Here is a 7,833-nt window from a genome sequence, read left to right as displayed (position 1 = left end):
ATAATCCAATAGAAAAATGGGCACAGGATATGAACAGACACTTCACCAAAGAAGACATTCAGATGGCCAACAAGCACATGAAGAAATGTTCAAAATCCCTAGCTCTAAGAGAGATGCAAATCAAAACAATTATGAGATATCATCTCACCCCAGTCAGAATAGGAAAATTTAACAGAACAGCAAGCAACAAATGCTGGCGAGGTTGTGGAGAAACTGGAACTCTTATTCACTGTTGGTAGAAGTGTAAAATGGTGCAACCACTGTGGAAGGCGGTATGGCGCTTTCTCAAAAAGTTGCAAATGGAGATACCATTTGACCCAGCAATTCCACTACTGGGAATATACCCCAAAGAGACCATAACTGACATCCAAGCAGATATATGCACACCCATGTTTACTGCGGCTTTGTTCACAATAGCAAGGAGTTGGAAACAACCCAGGTGCCCATCAACAAATGAATGGCTAGAGAAGCTGTGGTATATTCACACAATGGAATACTACGCTGCATTGAAAACCAAGGAACTCATGCAATATTATTCAAAATGGGTGAGCCTGGAGGACATTATGCTGAGTGAAATATCTTAGTCGCAAAAGGACAAATATTGCATGGTGTCACTGCTGTAAAATGGGACTGATATCAGGGTTGGGGTAGGACTGAGAAAAACTGGCTAAATTGTGTATACTGCACTGAAACAGATGTGGGAGTGAATAATTTAAAGAATATAAAAGCGATAGGATATTATGGTTATCACAAGAGTCCACAATTAAGGTTGTATAGCGGAATGTACTTGGGGCGGTGGGAGGGGTGTTGGGGGATTGTGTACCGGGAAAGGAGTGTTTCTTTTACTTTTGAAAGAGAGGAGCGAACTGGGGGTGGAGGGGTGGGGAGAGAAGTGCAGCAATGAATGAATGGAAATCCAAAATCTCTAAATGCTCATTAAAATTATTTTTTTTAAATTATTATTTTTGTGTGTGTGTACCATCAAGTCGGATCTGACTGGTACAGGAGGAGATTGCCCTTCATTTTCCAGCAAAGCATCTGGTGGATTTGAACTGTGAACTTGTGATTGCTGTGAAGCTGAACACTGTGACACTGATGTGTCAAATGAATTAATGGTTACCCATGGTGGATAGTGTTTGGTGGATCTCTCCAATTAAAACAAGCTTGGAAGCAGGAGTGGCATCCACTTCCACAATAGCTTGCCTCCGGAAATGCTATGAACCTGGAGAAAGGATGAAAGTCACACCAAGTGTTGAGGACTTTGGTTCATACAGTCACTATGAGTCACCTACAACTCAAGGACACTTAACAACAACAACCACCACCACCACAACCTCTGGGGTTGCAGTGTTGCTTCTTGCCTCTGGGCCACCAGAGCTCCCTTAAAAGTGAATTTATAATGCATGGGAGTTTTTTGTCAGATCTACATCTGGCTATCTGTCTAGTGATTTCCAGACGTGAACCACTGTCCAGCTGCAGCTGGTGACTTTACACTGATCCATCTCCAAAGACAGCTGTCTTTGACCCTGTTTCCCAACAAGACCCTTAGACATGTCAGCTTTTAATGTTAGCAGCCTTCAAAAGCCAACAGCCTGAAAGCCTGCCTGACAAGACTGGACTCAGCCTAAGACTCCTACTGCTGATATTGCCCCAATGTCCTCAATTCTTTCAGTGACTTTTCTTGAGAAAAGGCTGTTTTACGCCAATTGTCTTTTAAATCTCTTTCCTTTCTTAAAGTATTTTATTGTGTTTTTACTGAAATATGTTCCCATCCAATATAGGTTACATCTCAACATTAAGAAAACAAAAATGCTCATCACTGGACCAGTAGGCAACACCATGGTTGCTTAGTTGGAACCTACTCATAGCTGACTCTAGGCGGACCCAAAAATGGTTGGGAGGAGCAAAGACGAGACTGAGGGACATGCTGCCGGCAGAACGGGGAGCCTGGAAGCCACACAGGCACAAGTTGAGGCCAGGCAACACAGAGGCCACTCCGGCAATAGCTTCTGACACACCTGCAGGTACGAAGCCCCAAGGTGGACCCAAAAACGGTTGGGCCTGAGGGCCTGTGGCCCTCGGGCCAAGAAGAAATACACAATCTATACAGGAGTTCTACAGGACACATCACCTTTCCTTCAGAGACAGTACAACTAAACTTAATAGGCCCTGGACACAGAAAAAAAAAATTGTCAGTAGTTTACGTGTTTGGAATCACAGGAGCCAAGAAAGCTTCAGATACAAGCTTTCAGGTCATGGGTCGGACAATGGGAGATTAATTCTGAAGGCATTTGGCAGAAGTGAAGGGGTATTCTGGTGGAGGGTGAAGCTGGGAAATAAGTGGGTCAAGGCACTGGGCTAAGGGCAGGAACTACACTGTAACTAATATTTAACTCCACAATGAGGGATTTATCTCTCACTACTCCACAAATTGCTGTCTGTCAGATACTCCTAAACATTCAGATTAAGACAGACTAGGAAGAAGGATTGGCCATCCACTTCTGAAATAGCAGGACTCTGAAAACCCTATGTATGCATCAGGAGATGAGGGAGGCATAATACAAGCTAGAATACCCCCAGTAGCACCAAGGCAGACCTTGGGCTTCACAGAAGTTAAATGCCAAGGCAGACCTTGGCATATCCATAATTCTTAGTTTGTATTTACTAAATACCTCCCTCCTGAGATAAACATAAGGTAAACAATAGAGAAGATTTGGCCTTATTTACAAAAAATTTCTCTTTGATATTTACTTCCCCCTTGATCCTTTGTTTTTGTTTACTCCCTCTTGATTCTCTTTTGTTTACTTCCTGGTGATTCTCAATAAAAACCCAGAAAGGTATAGCACAGGGGCTGAAGTTCTTCCAGCTGTTAACCCCCTGCCTTCATGATTTCTGGCCTGATCTCCATTCCTGAGTGTCCCCGTCTCTGTCTTTTCCCTCAGCCGACCACAGGCTACTAACCAAAAGTTTGGTGGTTCGAATCCATCAGCTGCCCTGACAGAAAAAAACAAGGCAGGTTGCTCTGTTAGTATTGATGAGTTTCAGCACCTGATGGAGGGGCGCCATGGTAGGAGTAGCCATGAACTTTATACCTTTGTTCAGTGGGATTGGTTACATTTTCCACACTCAAAGACTTTTTAGAGCTCTGACTCCTATCTTTGGCTGTTATATTCACTAACTCTGTTTGTAAATGGGTTTCTCTGTGTGAATAACAAAGAAAGCACTAGAAAAACTTACTTTGGCAGTAGCCAACTGTTCATCTTTTTATTTTTTATTTTTTTTCATTTTCCATTTTCACGAAGAAATTCCATTTTTCTAAAAATAATTTTATTTTATTTGAGTGAAAGTTTACACATCATATTGTGTTAGAAATTCTGCTTTTATGGCTTCTGATGTTCCTGCCCATTGCTTTCTTGAGAGTTAAGACCATTGTGAGAAATGCTTGATTTGGTAATGCCGATTTTTTAAATTGTGATTTTGATGAAAATTTACGGGAAAGTTGGATTTTCATTCATTCATTGTCATACATTTTCCTCCCTACGCCTGTCAGGTTCACTTTTTAAAGAAAATATTCACTATTGTGCAATGTCCTCCCTTCCCCACCCCCATGCTGGTAATGATTATTAAACAACAAAACCCTAATGTGTTTGGAGTATTTTTTATAGTTTGGTGACACTGAAGACATTCGGATTGGGGTGATGGTGAAGAATACTGAATGTACTCTGGAGTGACACGAGAACAGACAAACATATCTTAAGAGATGTACAACCAAAGTGCTTTTTAGGAGCAAGGAAGGTAAGACTTCAGGATGTGGATGATGCAGGAGCATTTTGTCCCCTTATCCTTAAAGGCTGCTCTGAGCCAGAGCTGATTCCCCTGCAACTAGTAACGGTTTCATTGAACAATGAATACATCACTTTGCCACCAAATTTGATAACAAAATCATTCATACTCCACACCACCTTCACATGACGACATTCAAAGGCCACTTTTCCCATTTGGCATGCTAACTACACACTGGAAGTAAAGTTCCTGTCTGTAACAGTGACTGAACACGCCAAGGTGGATTGCCTAACTTACAGATGATCACATAGCCCACATTCCTGAGTGTCAGGTTACACATTACCTAGTTGTTCCTACTGGCCCTGGAAGTTTGGAATGACTCAAGAGAATTTCAACAAACCCAGGTAGATGTGAACACAGCTCTGACTTTGCCATGTTGCTGGCACCAGCTTGCTCATAGTGGCTCCTGGCTCAACAGTTTGAGAAAAGCTTTGGTTTAGGATTGTCTTCCGTGGCTCAAGTTGTCTGGCTGCAGCTTCTGGCCAGTGCAAGTGGTTAGCATGCGTGGCTCCTAGCAGAGAGGGTGGAAGTTCTCTATGGGTCTTTAGAAGAGAGGCCTGGTCATCTAGTTTCAGGAAAAAAACCCAAAACCAATGCCAACCTATCAATAAAATCCTATGGAAAATAACTTCCACGACCCAGAGACCAGAAGAACTAGAGAGTGTCCCCTTAGCACTACTGAGCCTTCTGGTCAGGGCCACAGTGGATGGATTCTAATAGAATGAGAGAAACATGTAGAACAGAACCTTAAATTCTTTAAAAATCCAAACTTACTGGACTAGTTGAAACTGCGCGATTACTGAAGATTATTGTCCTGAGATACTTTCTAAACCTTCAAATGAAACTAGACCATGAGAGGTCTTCTTTTAGCAAAACAACAAATCATCTCACAAATAAAGAAGATCACCTATGAGTACTGTGTGTCTGTGAACTCTGGGTGTCTATGGTTTATCATTCAAAATATCTTTCCTAGCCAATGATTAACTGCTTAGTTTGTGCAGAAGTACTTATCATATTAAGGAGAGAGGATAAGGAGGAGATACGTCTCACCCGACTAGAGGTTTATATAAGCTCATGGGACCTCAGTGCTAGCTCTCTTATGGGATGCTCTCACAGCATCCAGCTGCTCCACGACTGACAGTCTATAGGATCCTGGCCCATTGCTCACCAGTTTCTGCAAAACCAGCCTTGGTACCTACAGTCACGTGAGTTGTTCTCCTGACTGGTTTAAGCCTCTAGGAGACCTTCTGTGAATCGCTGAAACCAAGGGACAAAGAGGAACAGAGGAGCAAAGGAACGGAATAAAGGAGGGTCTGTTGATGTCAGAAACCACAGACTTACACAGTGAGTCAAGCATTTGGGCAACATTGCCTTGGTACTTCTTATAACTGATCTGCTACTAACCTTTGTAGCACAGATTGTAAAAACAATATGAGACCAAATGGTCAACAATAATTTCAAAACAAAGATGAGAAGGTAATAGGCAAGGAAATCAGATTCGTGGAAAAGGGACAGCCAGGGGAAATAATGAGAATGATCATGTATTATGAGGAACAGCAAATATGATTGAACAATGTGTGTTCAATGAATTGTTGAATGGCAGCAAACTACTGTGCAAAATCTCCCTCAAAACACAAAAAGTATCATTTAAAAACAAAAAAAAGAAACTCTATGGAACACACTTCTTCCACGATGTACACGGGGTCACCACTGAATTGAAATCACCAAGAAGTCAACCTGCCTACCTCAGAGGCAAGCAAATGGACAGAGTTTGTTTCATGCAACCCAGCAGCTTACAAATAGAGAATTACTTCTCCCCCTGAGGGAAAAATGGCCTATCTAAGGAATAAAGTGTTTTACATTAATAAATTATTGAATACACAAAATTTAATCAGTCAATCACCAGCCTCATTTCTGTCCCCAAGACGCTAATTTCCAACTACCAATCCTACTGCTGATGTGTCAGGAAGTGTGAAGATGGCGCAGGACAGGACTGGGTTCAAATCTTTTGTTCATAGGGTCACTATGAGTTGTATTCAACTCGATGGCACCTAACAACAACAACAGCAATCCTTCTGCTTGGTTTCCAACTTTTGTATTCTACTCACCAATTATTATTAACGTATCTTGACTGCATGTTTGGTCAATTTCAGACTCCAAAAGTTGGTAGAATTCCTCAGTTTCCTCATCTTTGGCTTTAGCTCTTGGAGTGTATATTTGAATAATAGTTATATTTGAATAACAGGTCTTCCTTGTAACAGGTCTTCACAGTCCTGAAGAGCAGTGGTGTCAGTTTAAAGACTAAGGCGTACCTGATTCAAGCCACATTTTATCTAATCACCTTCTATGCATCTGAGAGTTGGTTAATAAATAAGGATGTCGGGGAAAAAATCAATGCATCTGAGGTGTAATGTTGGAAGAAAGCGCTGAATATCCCTTGGCCCGCCAAAAGACAAACAGATAGGGCTTGGAGAAGTGTAACCAGAGTCCTCCTTGGAGGCCAGGATGGTGAAGCTTTGCTTCACATACTTTGGGCATGTTGCTGGGAGAAGCTGTTGCCTGGAGAGTGACATCAAGCTTGGAAAGATGGAGGGTCAGCGGAAGGACGACCCACCCCCAGATGATTTGATACAGTGACTACAGCAATGGGCCCAAGTGTGTCTGGGAGGATACGGATGTGCAGGATAGGACAGGGTTCATATCTGTTGTTCACAGGGTCACGGTGAGTGGCATTAGACTTGATAGACTCTAAGAAGAAGAAGAAGGAATAAAAGGAAGAATACCGAATCTTAAAGGGCAAGTCAATTTCATATCATCTTTGTGACGTCCTATGTGTTTTTGTTTGCTGTCGTGTAGGACCCATAGCTGACTCTCCGCCAGGTTTTCATAGGCAGTAAGCCCCACAGGAGGAGCTTGCCCACCCTGGCTCCACAGAGCAGCAGGTAGACTGGAACTCCATACCTTCGGGACTGCAGCACAGCTTCTTACCACTGGGCCACCAGAGCTCCTTGTCCTGTCTGCACTCTTTTTAAAATCTGATCTACTTTAGAACATACCTTCAATCAGTTTACTTTCTTTTGCCTCTTCTCTTCTTACCATTATATTAATGAGAATGATGACTCGACCTGGGAGAAAATTGTATCTTTTATGCCTTATGGGCAGAGGGAGGAAACATAGTTTATATATAAATTTTGTCTCTGAGAACTATGAAAAAAGCTCTTTATTAATTTTTCTTACAGGATAATCTTACTACCTTTTGAAGGTAGTTCAATTCTTTTTCTTACTGGATTTTTGTCGGCTCCAAAAATAGCTCTTCTTAAAGAGTATTGAATATCCCATGGATTGTCAAAAGAACAAATCTATCTTGGAGGAAGAGCAACCTGGCTCCTTCTTGGAGGCAAGGATGGTGAAACTTTGATTCATACTTTGAGCATTTTGTCAGGAGGTTCCTGTTCTTGCGGGTAAAAAGACATTATGATGGGGAAAGGGTCAGAGAAAGAGAGGAAGGCTCTTGGGAGGTGGACTGATACAGTGACTCTCGTGGCAAAGATCATGAGGGTGTTGCAGGAACGAGCCAGGTTTAGTTCTTTTGTTCACAGGGTTCCTGAGAGTCACAGGCACCTAACAACAGTAAAAGGAGTCCTGGTGACAGACAAGTTAAGTGTTCAGCTACAAAAAAGCAGGGGCAGTTTGAACTGACACAGTATTTCCAGGACATAAAGACCTGGTGCTCTGCTCCTACAAAAGTTACAGCCAAGAAAGCCCACAAGGCAGTTTATTCTGTCACATGTGGTCACTAAGAGTTGAACTTGACTCGATGGCACCTACCAATAACAAAGAGGAGGATATGGCGGAGGCCTGAGGTACCCAGGAGACACAAATGGTACATTCATGTTCACTTGTTTACTGAAAGATTGGCAGTTCAAACTGACCTGGTGATACCCTGGAGGAAAGGCCTGGTGCTTCATAGAGATTGTTGTTGTTGTTGTT

Source organism: Elephantulus edwardii, unplaced genomic scaffold (genome assembly GCF_000299155.1).
Source record: "Elephantulus edwardii isolate Elephantulus edwardi_28Jun2011 unplaced genomic scaffold, EleEdw1.0 scaffold00268, whole genome shotgun sequence".
In the NCBI taxonomy this organism is placed as follows: Eukaryota; Metazoa; Chordata; class Mammalia; order Macroscelidea; family Macroscelididae; genus Elephantulus; species Elephantulus edwardii.
The sequence above is the reverse complement of the archived record's forward strand: the minus strand, read 5'-3'. Positions refer to the sequence as shown.